Raw genomic sequence first — 12087 nt, 5'->3', positions numbered from 1 at the left:
ACAGTACCATCGGCACTGCGCAGCGAAGGTATTGACTGCGTCTTGCCGCTTGTGTACTTTACATACGACCAGAATTTCTTCGGATTTTCTACCAAATTTCGAGACAATGTTTCGTTGTGGAATCTATTAAAGGCATCTCGCATCGAAGTACGTGCCAAATTTCGCGCGTCTGTAAATTTTAGCCCATCTTCGGGATTTCGCGTTCTTCTGAACTTCGCATGCTTTTTCCGTTGCCTCTGCAACAGCGTTCGGACCTTTTTTGTGTACCACGGGGGATCCGTTCCATCTCTTACCAATTTATGAGGTATGAATCTCTCAATTGCTGTTGCTACTATATCTTGTACCCTGTATCAGTCATGATGCTCTCTATCAGCTCTGGATTGTTTGTGGCCAAGAGGTCAAGTGTGTTTTCGCAACCATTTACAATTCGCGTGGGTTAGTGGACTAACTGCTCGAAATAATTTTCGGAGAATGCATTTAGGACAATCTCGGAAGACGTTTTCTGCCTACCACCGGTTTTGAACAAGTATTTTTGCCAACATACCGAGGGTAGGTTGAAGTCCCCACCAACTATAACCGTATGAGTGGGGTATTTATTTGTTACGAGACTCAAACTTTCTCTGAACTGTTCCGCAACTGTATCATCGGAGTCTGGGGGTCGGTAGAAGGAGCCAATTATTAACTTAATTCGGCTGTTAAGTATAACCTCCACCCACACCAATTCGCACAGAGTATCTACTTCGACTTCACTACAAGATAAACCACTACTGACAGACACAAACACTCCACCACCAATTCTGCCTAATCTATCTTTTCTGAACACCGTCTGAGACTTCGTAAAAATTTCTGCAGAACTTATTCAGGCTTTAGCCAGCTTTCTGTACCTATAACGATATCAGCTTCTGTGCTTTCTATTAGCGCTTGAAGCTCAGGGACTTTTCCAGCGCAACTACAACAATTTACAACTATAATTCCGACTGTTCCTTGATCCAAGCACGTCCTGTAATTGCCAAGCACCCTTTGACATAGCAGCCCATCCCGCACTTTCCCGAGGCCTTCTAACCTAAAAAACCGCCCAGTCCACGCCACACAGCCTCCGCTACCCGTGTAGCCGCCAGCTGAGTGTAGTGAACTCCTGACCTATTCAGCGGAACCTGAAACCCCACCACCCTATGGCGCAAGTCAAGGAATCTGCAGCCAATACGGTCGCAAAACCGTCTGAGCCTCTGATTCAGACCCTCCACCCGGCTCTGCACCAAAGGTCCGCAGTCGGTTCTGTCAACGATGCTGCAGATGGTGAGTTCTGCCTTCATCTCGTAAGCAAGACCGGCAGCCTTCACCAAATCAGATAGCCGCTGGAATCCAGAGAGAATTTCCTCAGATCCAAAGCGACACACGTCATTAGTGCCGACATGTGCCACCACCTGCAGCTGGCTGCACCCTGTGCTCTTCATGGCATCCGGAAGGACCGTTTCCACATCAGGAATGACTCCTCCCGGAATGCACACGGAGTGCACACTGGATTTCTTCCCCTCCTTAGCCGCCGTATCCCTAAGGGGCCCCATTACGCGCCTAACATTGGAGCTCCCAACTACCAGTAATCCCACCCTCTGCGATTGCCCGGACTTTGAAGGCTGAGAATGATCCTCTGAAACAGGACAGGCAACTGCATCTGGCTCAGCCAGAGACAGTGCCTGAAACCGGTTTGTCAGACGCACCGGGGAGGCTTTCTGATCAGCCTCCGGGGACGCCTTTCGCTGCCTGCCACGCCTCGGAACGACTGCAGTGAATGACTGGTAACTACGGGTTATGGCTAGGAGGAACCCTGACTGCAACACCCACCATGTTGAGGAATGCTTCTCGTGCAGCCACAGGACGTAGTGTTACTACTCAAACTGTGCGCAGTAGGCTGCATGATGCGCAACTTCACTCCTGGCGTCCATGGAGAGGTCCATCTTTGCAACCACGACACCATGCAGCGCGGTACAGATAGGCCCAACAACATGCCGAACGGACCGCTCAGGAATGTCACTACATTCTTTTCACCGATGAGTGTCGGATGTGTCTTCAACCAGATAATCGTTGGAGACGTGTTTTGATACAACCCCGTCAGGCTGAACGCCTTAGACACATTGTACAGCGAGTGCAGCAAGGTGGAGGTTCCCTACTGTTTTGGGGTGGCATTATGTGGGGACGACTTACGCCGATGGTGGTCATGGAATGCGCCGCAACGGCTGTAAGATACGTGAATGCCATTCTTCGACCGATAGTGCAACCATATCGGCAGCATATGGGCGAAGCAATCTGGACCACCACCTCTGAAGGTCTCTATTCCAATTTTCTGAACAGGTTCCGGAACTCTCGTAACCGAAGTGATGCAAAACTTTTTTATATCTGTATATTATTCCATCAGAAGTTTTACGCGGTGCCACCAACTCCAAGTCGTGCGCTATTTTTTGTAGACTAGGTTCTATGAGCCAACTACATTAACCGTTGAACGACTCTGGTAAGAAGACAGATAAGAGTAAAAGTGTGCGATCTGATCTTACAACGTCAGAGATGAGCAGTCGTCATCTAGTTGCGAATCACATATCGCATCCTGGCAAGAAAAGTTACACAAGTCAAAAAACGGCTGTTTTTAGTTTGTCACTAAAAAATACGTGTGACGTGCCTCAAAGTGCACGAAAAACTTCAGGTATCTATCTTGCGCTTCGTCCAACTCACGGCAGTTGTCAGTTTTGTTGTTGTAGGCACTTCAATCCGTAACCACGCTGATGCTAAGGTCGCTGGTTCGAATACTGCGTTGGGCATGGATGTATGTGATGTTCTTAGGTTAGTTAGGTTTAAGTAGTTCTAAGTATAGTGGACTGATGACCTCAGATGTTAAGTCCCATAGTGCTTAGAGCCATTCGAACTATTTTTTGTTGTTGTAGGCTACTTCACGATTCGCCACGGCAACAAGAGTGGGAGGTGTGTATGGATCATTTAAAAAGGGTAGCACTCTTGCCACGCTGTATAAGGTAAATTGAATGTAGTTTTTAATATCAGTGATTATTACAGTGTCTGTGTTTTACAGTGTCTGTAACTTACATTACAATACATTTCATAAATGCATGCATGTCTGAAGGATCAGACACTGTTTCAACGATTACAGCTATTGTAAAGATTACGAAATTTCATGCGTTGCAGCATACAAAAGAATACTGAAATTCTAATGAAAGTTCATATTAAATACCTCTTCTCAGCGAAAAGTATTCCCACTGTATATAAGTTCATTTATCATTGCCGGCCTGGGCGAACGGTTCTAGGTCTTTCAGTCTGGACCCGCGCGACCGCTGCGGTCGCAGGTTCGAATCCTGCCTCGGGCATCGAGGTGTGTGACGTCCTTAGGTTAGTTAGGTTTAAGTAGTTCCAAGTTCTAGGGGACTGATGACCTCAGATGTTAAGTCCCATAGTGCTTAGACCATTTGAACCATATTTTAAAAAGTGTGTAAACAAGTAATTAAGTATGAGCAGTGCCTTAGTATTCAGAGAAGAGTTATCTCACCCAAAGAGCGATTCCGTAATGAGGGTGCTGGCTGTCCACAAGAGAAATTGAATAACCCGTGGAGAAGCAAGGACGGCCTTTCCTTCAAAACCAAGCGGCGGCGGGAACCAAATACAAATCGTGTTATAAATAACAGAGAGTAGGGTAGGGAGACCGCAACATATCAAGTATGGCGCCACTTTCCTCGCTGGTGGTTATGAAGCGTTCTGTATTTGGTCAAAGCCGCCTTCTCATGACGCCCGCTCCTAGATCAGCCACATAACTGTTTAAGAGTAACCTTTCTACCATTATGTTGTGGTGAATGAGAAAAAAAAAAGCTGGCAAAGTTTCAAGACGGTTAACAGAATTTTGAAGTTGTTACAGGTTCTTAGAAGTTTTCTATGGCTGGCATGAAAGTTAGCAGAAGCTTCAGATTTGGAAGAAAATGTGTAATCTGATATACGCTAAGGAGATACTAGTCGTGGGATAGCGGTATCCTCATACACATATGGAGATAATAATAGGTGCACAAGGTATAAAAGAGGAGTGCATTGGCAGAGCTTTCTTTTGTACTCAGATGGTTCGTGTTAAAAGGTATCCGACTTGGTCATGGCCGCACGACGAGATTTAACAGAGTTTGGAAGAGTGATGATAGTTGGAGCTACTAGTATGAGACATTCCGTTTCGGAAATTATTAGGGGATTCGATATTCAGAGATCCCCCTTGTCGAACGTGCCGAGAACATGAAACTTCAAACATTACTACTCATCACAGACAACGCAGTGGCCGACGGCTTCACTCAACGACCGAGAATAGCGGCGTCTGCATAGGGTTGTCACTGCTAACAGACAAGCAGCAGTACGTGCAGTTACCGCAGAAATCAATGTGTGACGTACGACCGACGAAAGTACTCGTTAGGACAGTGCTGTGAAATTTGGCGTTAATGGGCTGTGGCACCAGACAACCGAAGCGAATGCCTTTGCTAACAGCACGACATCGCCTGCAGTACCTCAACTGGGCTCGTGACCGTTTCGGTTGGATTCTAGACGATTGGAAAACCGTGCCCAGGGCAAATGCCTCCCGATTTGAGTTGGCAAGAGCTGACGGTAGGGTTCAAGTGTGGCTCAGACCCCACGAAGCCATGGACCCAAGTTGTCGACAAGACACTGTACAAGTTGGTAGTGCCTCACTATGATATGGGCTCTGTTTGTATGGAATGGGTCGGATTCTCTCGTCCAGCTGAACTGATTACTGACTGTAAATGATTATTTTCGGCTTCTTGGAGACCATCTGCATCCATTCATCGACTTCAAATACAGAATTTTTATGCATGACAACGTGCCATGTCACCGGGCCACACTTTTTGCTAATGGTTCGAAGAACATTCTGGACAATGCGAGCGGCTGAGTTGGTGACATGAATCCCATCGACCGTTTGTGGGACATAATCTAGAGTTGGGTTCGTGCGCAAAATGCTGCACCAACAAAACTTCCACAATTATGGACGGCTATAGAGGCAGTATGGCTCTATATTTCAGCAGGTGAATCCCAACGGTTTGTTATGTCCATGCCACGTCGTGTTTCTGCGCTACGTCGGGAAGAAGGAGGTCCGACGTGATATTAGGAGGTATCCCATGTTCTTTTGCAATCTCAGTGTACAAAACACTTTCAGCAGGCTAATCTTCTTTCATTTCTCTAGCATTTATCCGTCTTGTACGGAGTTCACAATTTCAGAATTTCGTAGTTTTTTAAAAAAATTATTATTTAGTTATACGGCAGGATGACTGTTCTGACACCATAATAGCCAAGGTAAGGTAGGGGAGGAAACTCGATTAATTCGTCTGAGACAGAGAGTGAGGACCGGCCCAGCATCTGCCTAAACGAGCGTTGTAAACTGCCGATAGTGTATAAAGCGTGATTCATCTGCAAAGGCCACCTGTCACCACTCGCCACTCAGTGGATGTATAGTTTCGTTACTGGCGTGAAAATTCCAGCGTTCGTCGCCAATGAAGAGCAGTCAGTATGGGTGACTGAAACAGACACCCCCTGCTGAGGCCCATACCCAGCAACGTTCGCTGAACGGTCGTTGAGGAGACTCTGTTGGCAACCCCTTGGTTCATCTTGGCAGTCAGGTGACCAATAGTTGCACATCAAAACTTCCTGGCCGATTAAAACTGTGTGCCCGACCGAGACTCGAACTCGGGACCTTTGCCTTTCGCGGGCAAGTGCTCTACCAACTGAGCTACCGAAGCACGACTCACGCCCGGTACTCACAGCTTTACTTCTGCCAGTATCCGTCTCCTACCTTCCAAACTTTACAGAAGCTCTTCTGCGAGACATGCAGAACTAGCACTCCTGAAAGAAAGGATACTGTGGAGACATGGCTTAGCCACAGCCTGGGGGATGTTTCCAGAAGGAGATTTTCACTCTGCAGCGGAGTGTGCGCTGATATGAAACTTCCTGGCCGATTAAAACTGTGTGCCCGACCGAGACTCGAACTCGAGCCGAGTTCGAGTCTCGGTCGGGCACACAGTTTTAATCGGCCAGGAAGTTTCATATCAGCGCACACTCCGCTGCAGAGTGAAAATCTCATTCTGGAGTTGCACATCAGATCGCCCGTACACGTTTCTGCAGGCGTCATTCAGCCCTGTCATGTATGACCTATGGTACACCTCGACGCTGGTTTTTCATAGCGCCGGTTTGCTGTGTACGGTATACTTTAACCAGAGCAGCAGGCAGACAGTTTACAATCTGAGCCTTTTTGAAAATGTTTCTACCTCTGACCCGGAAGCCAACGATCATTCCCTTTTGGACATTAAATAAGTGGCTCCTTTTCCGTGTTATGACAATGACTGCATTGATGTCCCTGTCTTCCCGACACGATTTGTACACCCTCCACTGCCTAATGCTGCCACCGCCGTCCGTGAGCGGTTTTTGCACTTTGACGTCTAAAATAGGTGGCGATCACATTAAAGTGATTCCGTAGTGTACAAGAGGAACTCAAATGAAAACAAAATACACGTTGCTAAAGCTGTTCCCGGAACGCCGCAGAAGTTGCGCTGGAAATCCCTTACATGTCCTTCATACAGTCCCAATCTGTTCCAGTGTGGTTTCCATATTTTGGAGCCCTGAAAAATAGTATGTTGATTTGCTTCTGACGAAGAGGTGCATGCATAATTACTGTACCGTATGCAGCTGCAAACAATTTTCCATGAAATCATTGATCGGTGTCCAGACACTGTGACCAAAATGGTACTGAAACAGAGGATGACAGACTAAAGGCCGAAATACTAAATATCATTTTCCAAAGCTGTTTCACAGAGGAAGACTGCACTGTAGTTCCCTCTCTAGATTGTCGCACAGATGACAAAATGGGAGATATCGAAATAGAAAAATAGTTCAAATGGCTCTGAGCACTATGGGACTTAACATCTATGGTCATCAGTCCCTTAGAACTTAGAACTACTTAAATCTAAATAACCTATGGACATCAGACAACACCCAGTCATCACGAGGCAGAGGAAATCCCTGACCCCGCCGGGAATCGAACCCGGGAACCCGGGCGCGGAATGCGAGAACGCTACCGCACGACCACGAGCTGCGGACTATCGAAATAGACGACAGAGGGATAGAGAAATAATTAAAATCACTAATACGAGGAAAGGCCGCTGGACCTGATGGGATACCAGTTCGATTTTACACAGAGTACGCGGAGGAACTTGTCCCCCTTCTTGCAGCGGTGTACCGCAGGTCTCTAGAGCGGCGTAGCGTTCTAAAGGATTGGAAAAGGGCACAGGTCATCCCCGTTTTCAAGAAGGGACGTCGAACAGATGTGCAGAACCATAGACCTATATCTCTAACGTCGATCAGTTGTAGAATTTTGGAACACGTATTATGTTAGAGTACGATGACTTTTCTGGAGACTAGAAATTTACCGAGCGAGGTGGCGCAGTGGTTAGACACTGGGGTCGCATTCGGTAGGACAACGCTTCAGTCCAGCGTCGGGCCATCCTGATTTAGGTTTTCCGTGATTTCCCTAAATCGCTCCAGGCTAATGCCGGGATGGTTCCTTTCAAAGGGCACGGCCGACTTCCATCCCCGTCCTTCCCAAATCCGATGAAACCGATGACCTCGATGTCTGGTCTCCTTCCCCAAAACAACCAACCTAGGAATTTTCTCTGTGGGACTCAGTATGGGTTTCGAAAAAGACGATTGTGTGAAACTGAGCTGGAAATCCCTTACTTCATATAGGCCCAATCTCGTCCAGTGTGGGTTTCATATTTTGAAGCCTGAAAAATGGAAAAATGGCATGTTGATTTGCTTCTGACGAAGAGGTGCATGCCTTGGTACAAGTATGGTACCGTATGCAGCTGCAAATATTTTTCCATGAAATCATTGACCGGTGTCCAGACACTCTGTGACCAAAATGGTAGACTAAAGGCCGAAATACTAAATGTCTTCTTCCAAAGCTGTTTCACAGAGGAAGACTGCACTGTAGTTCCTTCTCTAGATTGTCGCACAGATGACAAAATGGGAGATATCGAAATAGACGACAGAGGGATAGAGAAACAATTAAAATCACTAAAAAGAGGAAAGGCAGCTGGACATGATGGGATACCAGTTCGATTTTACACAGAGTACGCGAACGAACTTGCCCCCTTCTTGCAGCGGTGTACCGTAGGTCTCTAGAACGCCATAGCGTTCCAAAGGATTGAAAAAGGGCACAGGTCATTTCCGTTTTCAAGAAGGGACGTCGAACATATGTGCAGAACCATAGACCTATATCTCTAACGTGGATGAGTTGTAGAGTTTTGGAACACATATTATGTTCGTGTACAATGACTTTTCTGGAGACTAGAAATTTACTCTGTGGGATCAGTATGGGTTTCAAAAAAGACGATCGTGTGAAACCCAGCTCACATTATTCCTCCACGAGACTCAGAGGGCCACAGACACGGATTCCCATGTAGATGCCGTGTTTCTTGACTTCCACAAGGCGTTCTATACAGTTCCCCACAGTCGTTTAATGCACAAAGTAAGAGCATATGGACTATCAAACCAATTGTGTGATTATATTGAATAGTTCCTAAGTAACAGAACGCTACGTGTCATTCTCAATGGAGAGAAGTCTTCCGAAGTAAGAGTGAGGAGGAGACATTGGGAATGATTTAAAATGGAATGATTATATAAACTTGATGGTCGGTAAAGCAGATGCCAGACCGAGATTCATCGGAAGAATCTTAAGAAAATGGAATCCGAAAACAAAGGAAGTATGTTTCACTACACTTGTTCGTCCACTGCTTGAATATTGCTCACCAGTGTGGAATCCGTACACGATAGGTTTGAAGAAGAGATAGAGAAGATCCAAAGGAGAGCATCGGGCTTCGTTACAGGAACATTTAGTAATGGCGAAAGCGTTACGGAGATAATAGATAAACTCCAATGAAAGACTTTGCAGGAGAGATGCTCAGTAGCTCGGCACGGGCTTTTGTTGTAGTTTCGAGAACATACCTTCACCGAAGGGTCAAGCAGTATATTGCTCCCTGCTACATATATCTCGCGAAGAGACCTTGAGGATAAAATCAGAGAGATTAGGGCCCACACAGAGACATACCGACAATCTTTCTTTCCACGAACAATACGAGACTGGAATAGAAGGGAGAACCGATATAGATATTCAAATTACCCTCCACCTCACACCATCAGGTGGCTTCCGGAGTATGGATGTAGGTAGGTAGACAGATCGCTGGTGGTAAGTTCCTATGGGACCAAACTGCTTACGTCATCGCCGCTAGACTTACACACCAGTTAATCTAACTGAAACTAACTTACTCTAAGGAGAACACACACACACACATACCCATGCCACCAGGAAGAACTCGAACCTCCGACGTGGGTAAACACGCGAACTGTGGTAAGGCGCCTTTGATCGCACGGTTATCCCGCGCGGCATCATTGACCGTCTTGCCTCACAGTGGGATAAATGAGTTAACCTGTATTCTGATTACATTTGATGTAATAAACAGTTTTGTTTCTTTTTCAACAGTCTCGTTTTCATCTGACTGTCCCTTATAGATGCAGATGCAGACACGAGCCCTCTCTCGCCCATGCACGAAATGCGCCTCGGTGGACTGTAGACTCGTCACGTCATGACTGCTGAGCAGGGCAGGACCAAACTCGCTACAGCTGCCGCCTGATATCCTGTAAGCTGTGGCAGTTCACGAGGGAACCTGTGACAAAAGAGACTGCTAAAACGCCTCCGCCGTGAAATAAAGGGAGCGGTGGAGGCAAGTAGTAACAGAGACTGATTCAACGTAACCGTATGTCTACAACTTGAACATCTGTAAAAATAGAGACTAAATCGAAGAATTCAACCACTCTATGTTGACCAAAGTGTCAACTGCGAGCCTAGAGAAAAAATTAAACATCCTTAAAGACAGACTTGCCGCCAAATTACGACACCTAGGAGATTCTGTGAATGACAATAAATTCGCCACGATAGCTTAATGTCAGTGACTATGTCTTGAAGTCCGTTACAAGGGTGACAAGATTCAGCCCGTGTCACCTGAAGAGCTACCAGCTTAACCCCGTCAGCGCAAAACCAAGGAAGTGGCAGGATCGGACGGCATTGCCAACATTGTTGTAAAGCAGCTAACACCTATCGCCGTCCCACAGCCTGCAGATGTCTTCTTTGAAATCCTCTGGTCTGGTTGTTATCCTGCAGCGCGCAAATGAGGAGATGACAGCCATATCCGAGACTGGAAATGACCTTCAACTGGAGAATAGCTGCAGACCTGTTAGTCCATTATCAGCACTCTCGACGACTGTTGAAAGACTCTATATCTCTCATATTATACGCCACATCGAAGCAGAGGCCTAAAACCCAGACATCAGCTCTGAATTCAACGCGGTAACTAGAAGGAACAGCAGATTCTGCCCTTGGTGGAGGACGTTTTCGACGCCTTGGGTCTCCACGAATACTTTGGAGCCGTCTTCCTGAAATGTCTTCACAGCCTTCCACAGCATGTAGCGTGACGGACTCCTATACTAGCTTGTCGCCCCAGTGCCCCACGTCTCTGCTCCAAAACTACCTGGCACACTGTACGTTCCGCGTGAGGCCGCAAAACGACACACCCACTGAACGTCATACCGTGGACGGTTACCACAGTGATCGAGTGCGAGGTGATCCTGTACAGTCTGTACGCTGCCGAATCACCAAGAACTGATCAGGTACATATTGGACTGTATGGAGGCGGCACCACGATGTGAGCAGCCAAAATGGGCCCACTCACATTCTAGAGCCATCTAAGGGCTCCTGTAAAGACCTCGTTGCCTGGGGCGTCCAGTGGCTGCTCAGTATCAACACTGCCAAAACCTAGTCTGCCATCATCAGCTACCAACGAATTCCAGCGGCGCTTCAACAAATCAGAGTTCTCGGCAGAGTAGTGCGCTGGAAAGGTACAGCAAGCTGCCTTGTCGCGAAGCAGGACAAGCGTATAACGTAGTGACACACATCGCTTACACCAGGAAAAAGGCTCACTGAAGAACCACCACCTTGTAACTGGTGTGTATCCAAGCTCGACATTGCGTCCACACCTCGCCGTAATACTGTATAAGGCACTGTTCCCTCCGATACTTGAGTATGCTGCGATGGTTTTCGGCACAACCGCAGTAAAGTGTCTCATGAGACTTCGAACCATATAAAACCGTGCGATAATGATAACGCTGGTGGCCTAGCCGTTCTAGGCGCTTCAGTCTGGAACGGCGCGACCGCTACGGTCGCACGTTCGAATGTGTGTCATGTCCTTTGGTTAGTTAGGTTTAAGTAGTTCTAAGTTCTAGGGGACTGATGACCTCAGATGTTAAGTCCCATAGTGCTCAGAGCCATTTGAACCACTTTTTTTCGATAATGATAGCGCTACTTCTGTATCGCGGTCTCACTTCTGAGACCGGGCACAAAACTGAGGACGTTCAACATCTTCATGAACGCATCGGCGAAACTGCTGTATCTTCGTACAGAATAGCTCAGTTCTTGCAAATCTCGAAGATCCAGGCGCTCGGGCAAAATATACACTTCGAACGTCTACGAAATGGCCGCGCCTGCTTTTTAGCAACTCCGATTAGCAGCAGAAGACTCGAGGGAAATTGGAATGAGAAGCAAAACAGGAGAGAAGGGCAACAACATTCGGAAGAATGGCCTCAATGTTTAACCTCCGTAAAACATCAAGGAACTCTCAATGGAGAACCGACACTGACGGCATAGAAAGATCCTGCACATAATGGAAATAAATTGCACTACTATTGATTTTCAGGTGAAGCTGTACTGATCACTATAAATGGCTGTGTGAGCCGGTTCTCAGGTAAAAGAAAAGCTCGAGCATAGTACCGCACGAGCATAGCAGCGCACCTAGTAAATCACTACAGTGGCTGGAAGCCAATCAGGTCGATAACAGCATTTTCTTACTATTCAGTTTACTCCTGCTTTTTCATCGATTATGTTTCATCCTGTGTCTTTTTCTCTCTTCAGGGTGTGACACAACTACACGATATTACGAGTACATG

At 46.8% G+C, this 12087-nt stretch overlaps 1 protein-coding gene across 1 annotated transcript in view; it reads right to left on the bottom strand.

Annotated features, from left to right (window-relative positions):
* Positions 1 to 12087, bottom strand: part of LOC126355406 (solute carrier family 22 member 7-like) — a 159835-nt gene that overhangs the window by 67166 nt on the left and 80582 nt on the right. The window lies entirely within an intron of this gene.

Source organism: Schistocerca gregaria, chromosome 3, assembly GCF_023897955.1.
Source record: "Schistocerca gregaria isolate iqSchGreg1 chromosome 3, iqSchGreg1.2, whole genome shotgun sequence".
Taxonomy (NCBI): domain Eukaryota; kingdom Metazoa; phylum Arthropoda; class Insecta; order Orthoptera; family Acrididae; genus Schistocerca; species Schistocerca gregaria.
The sequence above is the reverse complement of the archived record's forward strand: the minus strand, read 5'-3'. Positions and strand labels throughout refer to the sequence as shown.